Genomic DNA, 18645 nt, shown 5'->3' with positions numbered 1-18645 from the left:
ACACACACAAAAAAGCCCCCCAAACAATAAACCAGACCACATCTTTGCCCAGAGACACACCGTGTTCAACGCTATGCTGCAGAGACATGCCTATGCAGCCTCTCCACAAATACTGGATCCAGAGACACAGCCCAGGTGTGGCAACTGGAAGAAATGTAGCACAACCAAGTCTTGCTGCCCAAGCACAAGGCACAAAATGAATTTAAGATGAGCTGAAGCCCAAAGATACCCTTCATTAATCAGCAGTAAAAAAAGACAGGAGAAGGGTGATACAAAGACCTCACCTCAGCCCTCACCGCCTCTGCCTCCACTGGTGGCTCAGACAACTCCACTTTTGATAGTCTAGGTCCATCCCCTAAGCCATGCTGACTTCCACTTCACTGAAAACCAACAGGTTCATTTTGTAATAATCTCTCTATAGATCCAACCAACATCAGTTCAAGACTCGGCCAGCCTGGTCTGTTTGACATTCAGAGGACCAAGCCACCTCTTTGCCTTGCCCAGACAGATACACACACTTCTCATCTGTTCTAGTGGCTGTCCTTCCCCTGGGACTCACCTTCCAATGGCAGCTGAAGGGAGACAAACACAACATGAAACTCAGCCAAAATGTTCTCCCACGAGATTGGTTCCTCCTAATGCTTCCCTGCAGAAACTGTTTAAAACCCTTCGCTTCCCTGTGCAGGCGAGGGGCAGGTAAGGAGCCAGCTACAGTGAGCATCCCTTTCTTCATCAATGCCCTCCATTGCCTTTCAAACGTATTCTCCTCTCAAAAGCCACATGCTCCCCTCTACCAAATAGAAAATCCACTGGTATTTAAAGCCACGGGAGCATGACAAAAATCCCTGTGCCCCAGAGAAGGAACAGCCCTGGATCAAGACAAGCACAGACCACACCACACAGAGCCAAGACAGCACAGCAGCAAGGAGCAAGCATGTGAAGAATTTTCAGGGATGTGGAATGACATTTGCTGGCACTGTCAAATATCTGCTCTCTGCCCCCCAACCTCTTCCCAATAGAAAGAGAGAGAAAGAAGTGAGCACCTGCCCACAGCCACATGTTTTGGCCCTGTCCTTTCAAGCCTCTGAGCAGAAGGAGCAGCCTCTGAACAGCAGAAGCAGAGACAGGACCTGGGATGATGCAGGCACAGCAATGCATGCCTGACTACTGGCACTGCACTGACGTATACTGACTTAAGTCAGCTTATTAAAGCAAGCCCTGAAGATCCCAGAGCAGCTTCTCCAACACAGAGCTATCTCCTCTGCTAGCTGGATGTATCTTAGTTGCAAAATCTAAAGCCCAGTCCCTTTTTGGTCATAAGTTTCCCAGACCAGCAGCACAGCCCCAAAGGCTAATCTATTCCAGTAAATTCACCAGCTCCAGGGAATGGTCCCAGGGACTGTCCTGCTGGTTGTAAAAACAGTCCCTGGCACTTTCCATCAGATAATTCCCAAGCACAGTATGGGAGTCAGCACAGGCCAAGGGTTGTTCCCACAGGAAACTCTGGACATTTAAGAGCTAAGCCATACCCACACATATCAGTCTCCTCTGGCTCACTTCATTAATGAGTCTTTTAAGTCATACCTATCCACTAAATCCTGAAGCCCTGGAACCTAAAATCCAGGGCAGCAAAGACCCAACGCTTCAAGCATCCCAGAAATTGGGCAAGTTACATCCCTCAGTGCCCCAAGTACTTCTCTGAATCCCCCTGGGCACCTGTGCCAGGTGGGAAGCTTTCCAGGAAGGCTGCTCCCCCAAGACCTGGCTACTTCAAGCTCCTGCAAGCAGAGCAGACCCAGGAGACACATTTCCATGCTGTGCTTTGGCACACATAACCTCTAACCTAGGATAACACAGCAGCAAGGGAAGATGAGTATTGATGAACCCTTGGTCAGGTGAAATGGAAGAGCTAAAACAGTCAAGGGCCTCAGCTGACACCAACAGACATAGCTCTGGCAAACAAACCCATCCCATTTGCAATACCCTAGAGCTGCTCCAGTGCCTCTTTCTGGCTGGAAACCAAGCTATCAGTGCAGACTGGCTCCCCAGACCCCAAGCAAACAGACCCCAAAGCAGCATTTGTCAGGGCTCTCCACCTCTCCTGGTCCTCTAGGAAGATGCACCTTTCTGTGCATTCCCATCACCTCCAGGCAAGAATCTCCCCCATCATCTGTAACCCTCGTTGGAGAAGAGCCTTGCTTATGTCTCTGCTGAGCACCTTGCACATCTGTTCCCTTGGAGCAGCCACGTTCCTGGCCTTTGTAACAAGTCAGCAATAAGAAAAAGGTCATTTACGTCCATCACTCTGTATGTGGCAGTGAACGGGGCCAGGGCTGCCAGAGAACAGCCAGACAAGGGCCAGCCAGCGCTCTGCAGGGACGTCTGTGCAGATATCACTACAGATTTTGGGGGCAGCCAGTCCTGGACCCACACAGTTATCGCTGATGGAAGGTGCAGAACAGTTCGGAGCAAAGGCTGCTGGGAGGCACCTGCTGGAGGAAGGACACTCGAGCACACTCTGCTCCTACCTCCCCCGAAAGCATCTACCATTTGCAAGATGGACCTTTGGCCTGGCTCTGGCTGGCTGCTTTTTACACCCACTGGATGCTCTCACCCAGCCCATACAGCTCCAGCCTACCCCAAGTCCAAGTCCCAGCCTACACACAGGGTGTAAAAAAAAAAACCCCAAACAAACAAAAAATAAAAATCAGAGACCCAAGTTCAAACCCCAGCATCACTGTTTTGGCCTGATGAGGAAGGCAGCAAGGATGCTTGATGTGAGATATGATGTGACCACTCCCTGCCATCCCAGGCTCTAAAGGGCACTTGGCTCCCCAGCCACCTGCCCCATCCCCAGCTGAGCAAGCACAGCTGCCCCTGGGGCATCTGCAGCCCTGTGCGTGCAGCCAGAGATGGATGGCTCCCCGGCTAGCACATCAGCCCTCCCCACAGGCTGACTCTCTGCATGAGCTATCTGTCAGGGGCAGGGATCATTGCCCAGCACAGAAACAGAGCTGAGCTATTCCCAGCTGCCCCCGCACCATGGGTCAGCAGGGCTTAGACCCACAGGAGTGATGTGGAGGCAAGGCTGGCCAGGGCTGCTGGGTGGGACAGGCAGTTTTTCATCTCAAGTGCGCAAGATGCTGCTACAACTGCAGATGGAGCCCGTGCTGCCCAGGTGGTGACCTGCCAGGGGACAGGTCCACAAATGCATCCCCTTCTCCCTCAGCAGGACTCGGTGCCCTGTTTCCCCACCAAGAGCATTTGGAGGGGGAAGTGTTCACCTGCTCCAGGGTCCCTCCTCACTTCTGTGGCCATATATCCCTAAGAAAACCCATCCTAGAGTATGTGGCAAACCCAGCCTGCCTGCAAGCAGCCATCCCCCAAATGCAACCCCATTGCCTGGCTTGAAAACCTGCCCCAAGCGCCCTGCTGTCCCCTCCTTGCCTCATGTATGCCTTTAACAGTTTGCTGGATTACCCATTGCAACTAAAATAACAAAGCTACAAAAGAAGAGGGCAAACAAACGCGATATTCTGCAGCAATTAGGGCTAAACAGGGGAAAGGGGAGCAGGGAATGAATGGACAATGGGGAGGGCAGGGACGCGGCAGCCCAGGCCCTGGCAGGCTGGGCACGAACTGTCCTCGGGAGGCCGGGTCCAAGCCAGGGAGCAGCGAGCTGTATGTAAGGAAACGCAGGGAGATGAAAAGGGTTATTTAAACAAGCACCGGGCAGTCCCCACGGGGCCTCCCTGTCCACTGGGCTTCATCACAGTGTCCAGGGAAGAGCGGCTCCTGCCTTCCCCCCCTCACCGAGTCCTTTCAGGTGGCGGGGGGACGCTGGCAAGCTGCGGTGGGTTCGCTTAGAAAGGAAGGAATCCATTAATCTCCCTGGTAATTACTGCCACATATGGATTTGCACAATTACACTCCGTTAATTGGTTATTACAGGCAAGCCAGACTGATTGGGCAGAATGGCTGGGCTTTAACCCCTTCACTGTCCCCAGGGCCAGCCAGACACCAAGGCAGCCTTCCTCCCAAAACACTGCTGTATCCTCCTGTAACCTTGCTGGGACCAGCAAGCATGGCCCCCAGCACCCAGCCCAAGGTATCTTTGTTCTGATGCCTTCCTTTCAGCTGGGGATCCTAAGGAGATAGACCCAAGGGGAAGAAGTGAGCCTGCACCTCAAAACGGTCAAACTCCCCAGCCGATTTCATCCGCTCTGGGTTTGCAGCAGACGCACCACATACTCCCCAGGGTGCTGAGGGACTGCAAACTCAGATCTTGTTTGTTTTTAGAAGGAGACCCAGATTCCTTGTGCACTTCGACTTTGTGCCCTCAAGCCCAGCAGGGTTGGTGCCAACAAGAGGAGAATCCACCCCCAAGTCTCTCTCGGTCTCTGAACACAGCTTCTCCGACTAGATTTGCAGTGTAATGCTTCCCTTCCTCAAAGCACTGAAAACAGAGGCTTTACTCTAGTAATAAATATATATATAGAACCACAGTAATATAGGCTACGCCAAGAAGTACAGATAAAGCCCTTGCAAAACTCCAGACAGCAGAGCACTTCTGCCAGTTGGGTGTGGATGCAGCCTGGCCTCCCCACACCACAGCCACCACCTCCGACACCCCTCACAGGTAACGGGCCATCCAAGACCTGACCCCAAAATGTCTCATTCAGGATCCAACAATGTTTCTGGAGAAAGCGCAGAAGAGGCAGACCAAGGCAAGAGCGATTTCTGCCAGAATCACGTCAAAAGCTTCCTGTTAAAAAGCCATAACAAGAAAGCAAACAAGAGCACTGCAGAAAACCCACAGGGCAGCAGGGCCCATCTGAGGAGAGAGCTGTGCTCAGCAGCCACCGACATCAAGGACGGAGCAGGCGTTAGCATCCTGGCACATCAGAGCCACCACACTGCTGCTTGGCTTTTTCAGGCTCATGCCTATGTGATGCTCCTCCACAGGAGAGGGCACAGAGAAACCTACTCCAGACAGCTCATGTCACCCAGATAGAGAAGACCTTACACGTTGTTGCTTTCAGCAATGCATCGCTACACCACACTGTGCCTCCCTATCCTGGCACATTCAGTTTTGCTCTCATTTACTGCATTATTGCAGTTTCCCAGAGACTTCCTCTCTGCCCTTATTGTGACACATGTGGATGAGCCTTGAGACAGAACCCTGCTGCCCCATCCTCTCCCTTTCCCAAGGGCAGCCCAGCACCCCTCCCCAGAGAGGCAGCACCCACTTGGCAATAGGATATGGCTCAGCACAAGCAAGAGACTTAGAGGAAGAGCGGAGCAAAGCCAGGCATTGCACAAGGCACACTGTGAGGACTTTCAACTCAACTTCTGAATCACCTCAGCAAGCTACTGCAACAGGACCAAGGAGAGAAACCAAGCAGGATCACAGCAAGAAAAGAAAAAAAACTCCAAACCACCCTCTAACCTCATACTCCAGGTAAAAAAGCCCTTGGGCAGCCTGCCTTCAGTTTTCAGCTGAAGTAGGTCAAGAGGACACTCAAAACACCTGCAAGAAACACCTACCCACCCTTTCCCCTACTGCTATCACTGCAGTAATGCCCACTACAACACTCTCGGTCTAGCCTAGGAGAAAGCCCCTTCTCATCAGCTAATTAAAGGGCTTTTACTGTCCCCTCTCTGCTGCAAGGAGTAGGCCCAGCAATAAAAGTCTTCTCCCTAGAAGATCACTGGACTTACATCAAAGCTGCAGTAGGATTTGTTCCTATTGTTTCAGTCGCTTGTGATTTCCCAGCTCCCTGAATTCAATACAGAATTTTTTTTCTCATGCAAAAGCCAGCTCCAAGCTCACTGTCTGAAGGGGACCATCTCGTCCATTGTAAAGGCAGCATCTCCCAGCTCCCTGCACGTGTTTTCAAGCATGCGTGAGCTTGTCTTTGAAGAAGACAAAGGCAAGCTGGCCCTGCACCCATGAAAGGTTGCTGATCCCTCCTGTAAACCAATTGCCTCCGCAAAGTTCGGAATGAATCTTCAGAGCTGTCAAAGGGAAGATTGGGCAGAACCTGCAACTGTGCTTAAAAAGGTCAGCTGGGAAAAGTCAGCATGGGAAGGATGCTTGCTTTATTGACAGATGCAGACTGGAAGGGGATAATCTGTGAGTACCTGCAAGCTGGTTTTGGCAGCACACGCTACACTTCAACTCTGGGCTCCGTTGGCTGCAGCTGGTGACAAATCCTGTGCAGATCACTTCCAGACAACAGAGTCTGTGGACTAAGCCTGAAACTGAGACTGGGGCTGAGCACCAGGCAGAGCTCTTGTGTGCCCTTCCTTCATCCTGAAGGATGAGAGTAAGCTGGTGGGATGGGTGCCTTTCTGGCTCTCATGACCCAGATCAGCTTTTTAGATCTCTGAGACTAGAGCATAATTTTCTCTCTGTCCTCTACTTCCATGCACACCTATTTGTCCAGGTTTCTGTAGGAAACAGAGCTGTGAGCATCCAGGCATTTGCTGGCAGTTTCTCATGTGTAAGGTGAATCAACCCCATAAAAAGCCAGGGAATCTTCCAAAACTGATGGAATTTGACCCAAACTCCCCTCACCCTGGGAGCACTTTAGAATCCAGGTACGTTGAGTGTTTGGAGTACTTGTAAAAATAAATAAATAGAATTTTAAAAAAATTACAACAATTCCTCAATGCCCTCGTTATAACATGAGTTCTGCCAGCGTGGAAATATACCAAGGATGTCTTACAGCCATGCATCACCTCCCCATTTGTGTGGCACTACAGAAACCCTGCTAGAATTGCCCAGGGTTCATGAAAGGAGATGTACACCAGCGCTATCACCAGGCACAAGCCTAGCTGGCTTTTCCAAAATGCTTTCAAGTTCCTGCCTAGCTCTCAGTCCTGCCTTTTGCTGAAGTCCTTTTTCCCTTAGCCTGCTCAAGGGAAGGATTTAAACCCACAGGCTCTTTGTGTGCCTCACAGGTGGTCTGAGCCCAGACGGCAGGGCAGATTTACCAGCCCCTTGCCATGCTCAGAGCTGGTACCAGCTCAGTGAGTCCTGGACGCCAGCAAGTGTGCCTTTGGGGCAGACATTAGCAATAGGAGGTGATAACGGGCCCTGCTGTGTCCCACAGGCTGCCACCACACACCAAGGACAGTCATGGTCTGTGTAGCTGAGGGAAGCAAGGCAGAGAGAAGGGGAAAGCAACTTCACTGCAAGCCCAAGGCAGAGCCAGTAAATGCCTACCCACTGCCTGCTACCCTGTCATCTCAGCATGCTGCCTGCCCGTTTGGACTCAGTTAACATCTCCTGCCCTTCTGGGCGCAGTCCCTGCCCTCTCTGCAGTCCCTCCAGCCCCCGATCTGCCTAAGACAGGTGGGTTTCGATTCCCAGGGTTTGGCCCCTAGTGTAAAGGTTACTTTGCATCCAACTGGATCAATTCCAGCGTTGTGCCACTGGTTTACCTGATATACAGGAATCAGACAAATAGTGTATCTTCTGATGCTAATTAAACTTGATATTCATATGGATATGTGACGTATTTACTGGAAAGCAGCAAGAGAAGTTGTTGGGTTCAATTTTATGTGACTTGGAAATATATAAAGGCAAGTAAACACATTCCTTTTGGTCAGAATATTGTTATACATATATTGCAAAGAGGCTCATGCAGCAGAGGTAGTGAAACACATTGGGTCAGGTCAAAACACAAACCAGGTTCAAAGGGATCTGAAATTAATTACACCATTATGGCATTTTCCCAGTGGAATTCTCTCTCTCTGTACATACCCATGCATATATTTAATATATTTGACAAAATCAGTATTTATCCAGGGAAAGCTTCAGTTTTTGGAGAAATACCACTTTGTTAAAAGTATTATTCTCATGGAAAATTCTTGACTGGCTTTACATGTAACTTCCACCTGTCCTTTACTGACCTTTATGAGCTGACCCCCAGAACTCCTTTAGTATAAGCCATCGCAGCCCTCACCCATAAATACAGTATCACCTTCCACACCCTAAATACTCTTCCTTCCCTCTGTAGCAGGAGGAAAGCACAGACTCACAGAAAACAGGTCTGGAAGAGACCTGGCAAGCTCATCTCACCCATCTTCCTGCCCCAAATCAGACCAGAGACCTTTGGGGACAGAGCTGCCACCTCCATCCCCAGCCCATCTGTCCCATCACGTTGCCACCACTCCTGTTAAATAGCTTTTCCCAGCATCTAAACTGAGCCTCCCCTCCCGCAACGGAGAGTGCAGCGCAGCACTACGAGGGTTTCTTTCCAAAACCTGCACCTGAATTAAACTCCCATAAAGGCTCCGTTCAGTTGGCACCCATTGCTGTAGCAGTAGCATGCCCGGGAGGCTGGGCAAACCCCACGGCTCTTGGCAATGGCCACAGCGGTGTCCCGCCACCCCTCCGCGCTGCTGCCCAACCCACAGCTGAGCCCGCGCTGCTGCTCAGCACTGCCAATTCGTGTGGGGTCAGGGCAAGGACTTACAGAAGTGAGGGAAGGAGCCCGTCTCCAGGGGATAAGGAGCCTGTGTGCCCGGCTGCATTTCCAACCTGCGTCCTGTCTCTTCAGCGGCCTCAACCATGAAGGGAGGTTTGCGACCAGCTCTCTCGGCTGCGCTGGGCTGTTGGAGAAAGAAAGGAGTGTTTACACATTACGGAGCAGCATCCTCACGATCTGCCCTAAGTTACAAATTTACCTCCCAGACCTTGACCGGGGCTGGGGTTTCCTGTGTTTGCTCTTTGGGCTCCTGTCTCTTTGGAAAGCGGGAGATGTTGCAATGCGGGGGGAGGGCTGGCTGCACGGGCTGCCTAGGAAAGGCCCTGCAACGCAAAGGAGTTGGTCCGAAGTGGCTCTGCTGAGAAAGTGTCTCCTGGAGGAGATTTCTTTTCTAACCCCAGCTCCTAAAGGAACGAAACCAAGCAAACAACTGCCATCGTGTCTGAGCATCTGTCTCAGTTCTGCTTTCCTCCTTCTCTCTGCCAGTTGGTCTTTTTTCTCTCATCTGCAAGCCTACCCACTCTGTCTGTCTGATAACAAACTTTGCCATCGAGAAGGTGGTAGTGTTAGCCACATCACCACTGGACTCCAGCAGAGACCAGGCATAGCTGGCTTTTCCCTCACCAAAGCTGTCAGAGGACTGTGGGGGCAGGTGACAAGGGAGCAACGTCCTGTATGCATTCCTGGGCAGCATCACTAGCTGCTTGCAGGTGACCTGGACAGACCCTTGTCTCCAGAAGGCTTTCAGAAGACAACCGGCCTGCACTGTGACCAGTTTTTCTTGTGCTGAAGTTAGAGCCCCTGGCTTTGTCCCTGAGCTTGCTTATCTCTGTTAAGCTCTCGAATTGTACATGGGCGTCTGCCTGCATCTTCCCTCTGTGTTTGGATTTTGCCAGTCCTGATGGAGAAGAGCTACAAGCAAACAACATTCCTCTCCCCTGTCTGCACTGATAATCTTGGGATCTCCTCTCCTCTGCGCAACCCTTCAGGCTGTGTCAACATCGTCGCGGTTGTGGAGGGCAGGATTGCTCTGACTTCACTGCCCCATCCCGTACACTGTGTGCTGCCCAGCCCAGCACAACCGCACAAAGAATATTCCTCTGGGATGTGAGTCAGACCTGCTAGGGGGTTTTAACCACCTCCCTCTCCTAGACTTCTTCACATTCACAGCAACAAAAATGCAGGTCCCGGAGTGAAGAGTGATCTCAAGACTTCTCCTTCCAGAGACTTTCAGAAATTGCAGCCTCTGCATTGCTGTAACCCCTTCAGATCAGCAGACAGAGCATTGCTAAAGCCAAGGGGGGCCACACAGCCCCTTCCTCCTGAGTGCCAACCACCGAGACATCTCCCGCAGGAGAAACAGCCACAGGGAGTCCAGGCAGGCAGAGCGGGCAAAGGTGCTGAACTGCTGGTTTGATTTTTCTTGCACTTTCAGGAAATTCTTAATCTGAAATTGCAACAAATTCCTCAGATTCAAGTTCTCATGGAGCTGAACCTCCCCTGCAGGGTAGTCTGGATTGGAGCCAGGAGGTGAGAAGAGAGGCAGGGAAAGATAAGATACCCTGTGGCATCAGCTCTGGGCCTCTTTAGGAGCCACAGAAATCCAGTGTGCTCTGTCTGCTGTCTCTTCCCCCCACAAGCATTGCTCCTCTTACATCCTTACACTGCTGTGGGTAAGATGGATCCAAACTCCTCCTTTTTTTTTTTGTTTTTACCCAGGAAGGGCTGCCCAGCAGTCAGGTCACTAGTCAGGGACTCCAGATCCTCTCGAACCTGCCACTGACCTTTCAGATCCACTCAGGTTTGCCTCCCCAGTTCCCACAGCAGTGAGATTTTGGTGCCCTGAGCTGTGGTGCTTGGATCCCTCTTGCTATCCCTTTCCCTTTCTCAGACCTTAGATACTACAGCAGCTGCCAGAGCATGGAGCCACTCCAGAAATTAATCTCCAGTGTTAGGTGGCACAGCTTTAATTACATGACAGGAGCCAGAAGAAAGGCTATGAAACACTGCTCTTTCAAAATCTTAAACCTCCACTTGGAGCACTTTGTGTGGCTACGAGCACAAGTAGCAGGACATGAACTCTGCAAGCACACAAAGGAGCTGATTCAATGTCCTGTTGATACAGCCTAGCAAAATAAGCTAACGATGGACAGGATTGCAGGTTTTCATATGTGAGGGAAGGATTTACAATGATACCAAAGGAATTATTTCAGCCCCACAGTGAAAATACCCACCCACTTCCTTATTATATTTTATTGATCTTGCCCTAAATACATGTGGCTGGAGGAAATGATGCATAAATTACTAACAAGTTAATTTCTTGCTCCAACACAGACTCACAACAGCCCTTTGAAGGGGAACCAGGAAAGACAATGTGTGAAAGGATAAAGGCAATGAGACAAGCTTGGATGTAATAATCCCATGTGAATGATTATTGCTGCAACTAATGTAATCTAATAATGAAGAATTTACGCCAGATGTCCCCCGGAATATGCCAGGCAGACTCGGGATTCAGCAGTGGATCCATTTCTAAGGAAACCTTGTTAGGAGGAAAAAAAATGCTGTTGTCTGTTCATCAAATGAGAGGCTGTAGACCTTTATACTCGGAGTCGCAACAAAAGCATGGCTTGCAAAGCTTCCTGGGAGTGTGTTCATTAGGCCTGATTGCCAATTTGTTTTCAGGTGCAGTTTAAGATGTTGGGTTTGGCCTATAAAGCTCCTAACAGTCTTGGAGCAGCCCATTTCAGAAGCTGCCCCTTACCCCAAGCCAGAGCTACCACCAGGATTTCCTGTGTCTCCCTAGGGCAGAGAGCGAGCTGCGAGGAGGGCAATCTCCAGGACAGGTGAATGAAGAGTGGAGAACACCTCCTTTTTTTATTTTCAACTTGCATCCCTTCAGCTCCCACAAGGATATCCTAGACCAGAGCTCCATCCCCATCCTGGGGCATGATGCACCCCATATACCCCCTTCCTTCTCACAAGCTGCAGCACACGGGGACACCATGTAGCAAGGAAAAGGAAAACAGAGAGCTCTGCACCAGAGGTGTATCATGGCACACACAGGCTGCTGCAGGATGAAATCACCTTCACCTTGGTTCATGCCCTTTAGAAGCCCATTCTGCAGCAGGCAGGTTGAGCACAGGCCTGGTGGAGTGCTGCTGGCCATCCAGGTCTTCATGAAGACCTGAACTAGACCAAATTTGTTGCCCAAAGAGCAGACCAGAGTTGGGATGATTTGTTATTTCAGATCCAGCACTGAACGAATGCTTTTCTAGCCCAGGTATGAGGACAGCCCTACCAATGGGCACTGATTTCCATGGCATGTTAGGCAATCAGCCAAACCAGAGACCTGACATCCGACACTTCCTCTTCATTCAAAAACCCACAAGCTAAGTTTACAAAACAGGCACAAACCACACTTTTGCCCTCCCTCCTTTCCTCTGCTGCTAATTCATCACCTCTTTGAAGGTATTTCATACAGGCACTCCAAACACCTATTCTGGTCATGCTTTGGGGTTTGAACTGCTGTTCATAATTCCTCCTTACTAACCACTGTTATTTAAGTAGCTCTGATGGTAAGAAGGGGGAAGGGAAGCTTTAGCAAGACCCAGATCCACTAAAACACAAACCACTACATTCAACTGGAAAGATTTGTTTAAGCCCCATTAACTTAATTGGGACTTAACATCTTGTTCATTCGTTATTTTTGCAGAAGACCCAGGGATCTCCACAGTGAACCTGTGTGACTCCAGTACTGAGTCATGGGCATGGAACATGGTTTGATTGTGTCAAAATCCCAGCCGCGGTGCTTCTCCCATGATCCTCCTTTGTCAGCTAGTTTGATAGCGTAGGCTGCTTGTCTATGTTGAAATCTGTTTCACGGGGGCTCTTTGATCTGTGCCTGTGTGCTGCTGTTTTGTTCTAACAGGCACACAGCTGCTGCAAAGGACTTTGCAAACAATAATACATAGCTGCACTTAGGACTTGCAAACCCTGATTTTAGTCAGTTTGTATGTCAGATGTCACCATGCCTAGAAACAACTTACAAACAGGACCAAAGATCAGGCCTAATTTTAGTAAGCCTTTGGGCTTTGCATCCCCTGACTGTGCTTGCTTTGATGAAACATGATCATAGGATGAAAGAAAGCAAAAACCCAGCTGGCACCTGCTGGGAGGGCAGGGAGAGAGAATCTGGCAGACAGGAGGTTCCTACAGAGATTGCCAACACTACTACATGTCTGTTTTGCTTTTTGGGCAGCATGGTGAATCCAAAGGTAATAAACATTTGGCTTGGCTGGCCAGACAAGATGTGCCCACATCAGATACTGCACTCTCCCTCCTCACTCGCTAGCATCTCTGCACCTCTCAAGGCAGCTCCTTCTGCTGTGCTTCAAGTCTCCATCCCCTGAGCTTCAGCGAGGATCCAGGCTCTGCTGGAGTGAAACACATATGTAGGAATAGCTGCTCCCTTACAAAGAGCAGGCTGGCCGGCTGGGCTGCTCTATACCAGACATCTGGACAACTGATTTCAAATTTCGGTGTGCAGCACAACACAAGGATTGTTGTTAGAGGACATCTTTGAACCTCAGGAAACTTTGAGGTATCTGTAGTATTTTTAGGACAAGTTTTATTTACAATTCAGTGCCATGAAAAGACAAATATTTAACTAAACTGGGACTGACTTTGTTCTCCAAATACTTTCAGTGCAGAAGAGTGACTCTGCAGTGAAAAAAACTTGCTGTTGTCTTGAGCATCAAGAGGTTAGTAAAGATTCTCAACTACCCTTTCTTTTGGTTTGAAGTCCTGAATAAAGGACTGCAGCCCAGCTGTGCTCTGTAACCAAAGAGCATTTAGCGTGTTCTCTTTTCACCAGTCAGGATGCAATTTCTTTCTATAAATATCTGGTGGTTTTACTGTGCCATTGAACATGCAGGTGAGCTGGCTCAATACATTTATCAGCCGACCACCTGCAGCCTGTATGACTCATTGCCCCTGCAGCAAGTAACATCCTCTGATGGAGGACAGGCAGACAAGTCAAACCGCTGGGCTGTAACAACCCTTGCTAGCTTTCAAAACCCATTCCTCACCCCCACTCTCTCCAGAGAAGCCTACAGCACCTCTTCAGAGGGGTGGGCTGTACATCTAGGTACGAGGACCTGCACCCTGGGCCCACCAGCTGGATTTTATGGAGGTGGTCTGGCCTGCTGGGCCCCTTCTGGGAAGGAAGGCGCTGCTGATAGCATTACCATGGCTGCACTCTATCTCAGGGACCGGTGCTTGCCTGCACTGGAAACAACACGCTAGGCAAACATAGAGACCTTTGTGGAAGCTACAGCAATTAGGTTAATTAAGAGCTGGGGTGGTCCCATATGTTTTCTGATCTGTTGTTTTTTAGGTCTCCTATTGCACCTGTTCCCACAGCATCCAAACACCCTGAAGGCTTAGATTTTCCCAGTCCAGACATGGGGACAGAAGGACGGCTGTCCCAGATCAGAGCAAAGGCCTGTTTGGCCTCATATCCAGCAGCAGATAGAGAGGGCAGGAGGATAAGAATGTTGTCATTCCCCTGGTACAGGTCCTCTGCTCTCCCTGGGGAGGTCCCAAAGCTCTTCTCTAAGGAGTTCAGTATCGTTGTGACACCATCCCTGGAGGTATTAAAAGACATGTAGATGTGGCGCTTAGGGACATGGTTTAGTGGGACTTGGCAATGTTAAGTTTACGGTTGGACTCAATGATCTTAAAGGTCTTTTCCAACCTAAATGATTCTATGATTCTATTTTAGACAGAAGGTAGAGGCATGAATTTCCCAGACTTAGCTGTCAGCAGTGCTGGGGAATTAAACCAAGTGCTCATTTTTCCAGGCCACAAGCTCAGTGCTAGAAGAGCAAATAGCCCCAGCTTGGGATTTCCGAAATAGCCAAAGAGATTCAGACACCAAATCAACCCCACTGTCTGGGACTTGTGCACCCAAATCCCTGGGGTTGCTTGGAGCATCCCTGCAGACATGGAGTGCCACTGCACTGGGAGCCACCCAGGCTCCTCTCAGAGAGCCCCTGCTTTTTGCACGGGATGCACAGCACCAACTGCCACCTGCAGTATCACTCACAGCCTGGGACAGGGGTTTGGAGGAGGCAACTTCTCAGGGCTCCTCAAATGCCATTTTCTAAGATCCTTTGACAAATTCTTTCCTCGGGTGAAAGCTCAAGGAGAAACCTGCTCTTCAGAGTTAGCTTTGCTCATTGCAAAGGCCAGGGGAGCCCATGTTCCCCAAACTCCTCCAAGACAGATGGTTCATCCTTGCACAGTGCATTTCTCTGAGACAGAATCACTTTCTGGAGCTACACTTCAGTGCTGACATGAAAGCAGAGAGTATCTGTCTGCTGTTTGCAACCACTGCCATTTCCACCGCTCATGCAGGAACATGAATGAAGTGCTTTTAAAGTCCACAGAGTCTCCATCACCAATTTCTGTCACCAAAAGGCTGACCTGCAAGACTTGCTCCCGCTTAGTAGACAGGGAAGGATGTTGCAAAGGGTCATTCACCATTTAATGGGCTGAGAACGAAAATCTGCCGTGTGTGTGTGCAGGGAAACAGGAAACAAAAGTGACAAAAGCATTGACTGACCCATTGTGTGTGTGCACGTGGGCGCGCGTGTGTGTGCGCCTGTTATTAGCTTTGTCTGGCAGCATTTGAAACACTTTTGCCAGCACCTAAAGGAACCGCTTCTGAATTTAATGCAGCCAAACTGAATGAATTGCAGTCTGGAGACAAGGGTGATCTGTATCTGACTTCTTTTCAGTGCTTACATGACTTCAGTAAGTCTTGATTGTAAGTAATTACAGTTACTTTACAAGAAGCTTTTCCTGTCCAGTATGTTTTCAAAATCCAGATTTTAAACTCACGCTTAGGAAAGGCATGGATTTTTTAATGTCCTGAGTGCTCTCCTCCCAGCACGTCAGCTAGGATTTTATACCAGAAGTGAAACCCTCTACTCGGGCAGGGCAAATTAAACAGGGCACTGAATATTCCTAAAGAAAGAGCTAATAGAGGGAAAAGAAAATGAACCAGATTGATCTGTACTGACCTCAGCAGCAATATCCAGCTGCCCCATTTCAAAAGAGCAGAGTGACAAATGCATTCAGGTGAATAGCTGGCCTTTCTTTAGTGCAAATAAACCACCAGCCTGAGCAAACGCTGCATGTCTGAGTAGTGCGTGCAAAATTCACTGTGGCTTTACCGATTGCCCACACAATGCAAGCTGCCACTCTTCCCTCCAAGGGCACATGGCGAGGGTCTCTCACCTCTACCCCAAGCCCTGTACCCACCAAAAAAACCAGGAAGAAGAGCGCAAGTGGCAGGTGAGAAGGGCCGTGCAAAACAGAGATGGAGCTGTTCTTCCCTCCAGGAAAGGAGGAAGAGCAGTGGAGAACGCGGGCTGTCTCCCTGCTCCTGCCTGCATGACTCCATGATGACTACTTCATCACTGTCAAGTGCTTCAGCCAAATCCTCTGCCTTTAGTTGCAAGAGGTTACTGATACTGGTGAGTTTTTCTCCACAAGTGCCTTTGACAGTAGAAGAACCTCCGATACATCTGGTTGTTTGCAGGGGTTGTGTTGGTCAAAAGTGATTTGCTGTGAAGCAACAAAGATCTCTGTTCTCTGACAACGACCCAGCAGTTCCTAACTCATCTGCAGAGCTTTCCTCTGCTGCCTTTGAAGGCCATGCAGATCAGAGTCCAGTCTGGGAACAGCCCCATGACACAGACAGCATATCCTGCTCTCCACCCAGGGACCAACCTGGGGTTCCTGGTACCAACTGAGGCAAGGGAGGAGGAGGAAATACAGTGAGGACTGGAGAAGGCCCTTTTCCATCTTAGGATAGGGCTTTCTAGGACAACTCCCACTGTCTTTCTGCTCAAACTGTATCATTTCCCCATGGGATATCTTGGTTGTTCATGTGAAGCCAGTATTTCGCCATGTCTGATTTTTATGTTATCTGGATTGTTTGCGCTGACAGAAGATAAGGTGAAGCAGGAACGTCGCTGTTTCTTGCAGCGTGGGCTGCACTATATTTTCCTCTTGGTTTAGGCCAGGCTAGGCTTGATTTCCCAAGATCCCAAAGTGAATACATCCTGTCTGATTGCAGCCCCTCCTTTCCCAGAAATCATCCTGTGGAATAAGCCCTGAACAAAGTGTTTCCTGTCTCCCCTTTAACCCTTTTCCTTCCACCCAAACGCTCTATGACCCAAGGCTTGCTCCAGAAGGCATGGATTCAATGTGATTCACTCTTCCTGCCCACTCAGAGGCTGTCAAAAGCCCAAAATGACAGCACTGGAGTGCCAGAAGCAAGCAAGTCACCTGCAATTTCACACCTGCCATCACTGCTTTCATGGCAGCTGGCGAGGCGAGAAGTTGATGAAGGTCCCACTTGGCCCAGGCTGAAAGTCAAAGCAACTGTTGGGCTTTTCAGGGAATGTCCTTCCCTGAAGTAGGAATGCAGGTAGAAAACCTGCTGGCAGCTGCCTGGGGGCATCTGCTGCCTTGCTTAGGAGGCATTTGTGCTTTTTGCACACTGTCCTGTTCTTCGCAGCAGCTTTCCTGAGCTGGAAAAAGCATTGGCCATCATCAGCTGTGGAAACACTTTCTGGGCTGTGGATTTCTTTCTCACCACTGGAGCCACAGCTGAACTATGTTGGCCAAGTCAGCCTCCCTTCTAGGTGAGATTTAATAGTGCCAGGTGAGTAGCAATAACCATCCAGCAGGTTTTGACTCCGCTGGTCAAATCTAACCTGCAATTTTGCTTGTTCTCCCTAAACACGTGCATGAGAGAGGCTGTAAACCAGGCTAGGGAGCTCCATAGTACAACTGTGCAAATACTATGACAGGCTGGGCTCTGATGCCTGCTTTTCTGCCCTCCACCAAGCTTCCACTGCCCAATACCAACAGGAGGATGGCCTGCCTGTCCATGGGCAAGCCCATGCTGTATTTCTCATTTGATATGAGTTACGGCTCCTAGGGAGCAGTGACGTTGTGGACCTTTATGTCCCTGACCAAGAGCTCACCATAGCAACTTGCTCCTTTAGGTCTATGGGCTGAAGATCCCTCACCAAATACCCACCACCAGCCACATATTAGCAGCATGCTCAAGCCAAGAGGAGGGAGTCAGCCCCCTGCAAGAACCAGAGGAATCCAAACAGGACTAAGACTCAGGACAGAAACCAGACTCACAGAAGTTTAAGTATTTTGCATTGCACAGACATTGTATGTTGCAGTCTGGCCTCCTGGCCCTAATATCCTCTGACAGCTCCCAGAGCAGGAGCTGAGCAGGTTAGTGATTTGATCACAACACCAACTCCTGTGGGAGCTGCTGCTTTAAAGTCCCTGCTGCCAGTCCTCAGCAAAGCACGCAAGGACCTGCAAAGATGTGCAGTCTCCAAGAGCCTGTAGCAGTGACTTATCTTCGTGAATGAAGAACTGCTGGCCAAATGCTGGGTCCAGTTCAACCCTTGAAAACTGGAGCTATGGAAGGCAACTTCAGCCAGGGCCTGGTAAATGACTTCCTGTTTGATGGCTAATTGCTTATGAAAACAGAAGGCACAAACCCAATCTGGGCAGGTCTTATACTGTCCATATCATCAAGGGCCACCGAAACACCCACCCCAAATCAAACACTACCTGTCTGTTTGAGACTTTTAAGTGAAATTTTGTTTCTAAGTCCCCTTCTGTCAGACTACAGATGTAAAAAGCTAAAGCCACCCAGGTAGCTCGGTTCATCAGGAATGTGTTAAGTTATGCCACAAAACCCATCCCCTTGCCAAGCAGCAAACATGCAGAGCTGTGAAAGGACATGCGTGCCTCCCAGTTAATGTCACCTTCACAGCTTCCATAGGTCACGGCACAAGCAGGTATCTGCTCCGAACTAAGATGCCAGGCGAAACACGGACCCCATTCTGAACAATGCCACAGGCCCAGGCAGAGCTGAGGAATTTAAGGGAAATGGAACAACAAAAAATAAGGAAAGCCCCTCCAGAAAAGACCCTGTGGCCCTTCGGTGGTCACACAGCACTGCACCATATAGAGGAGTGATATAAGGGAGTTATTAAATGACTGCCTGCCAGCAAGCATTCCCATGGCCATTCTTGCCAGT

Source organism: Aquila chrysaetos, chromosome 12 (assembly GCF_900496995.4).
Source record: "Aquila chrysaetos chrysaetos chromosome 12, bAquChr1.4, whole genome shotgun sequence".
Classification (NCBI taxonomy): Eukaryota; Metazoa; Chordata; class Aves; order Accipitriformes; family Accipitridae; genus Aquila; species Aquila chrysaetos.
The sequence above is the reverse complement of the archived record's forward strand: the minus strand, read 5'-3'. Positions refer to the sequence as shown.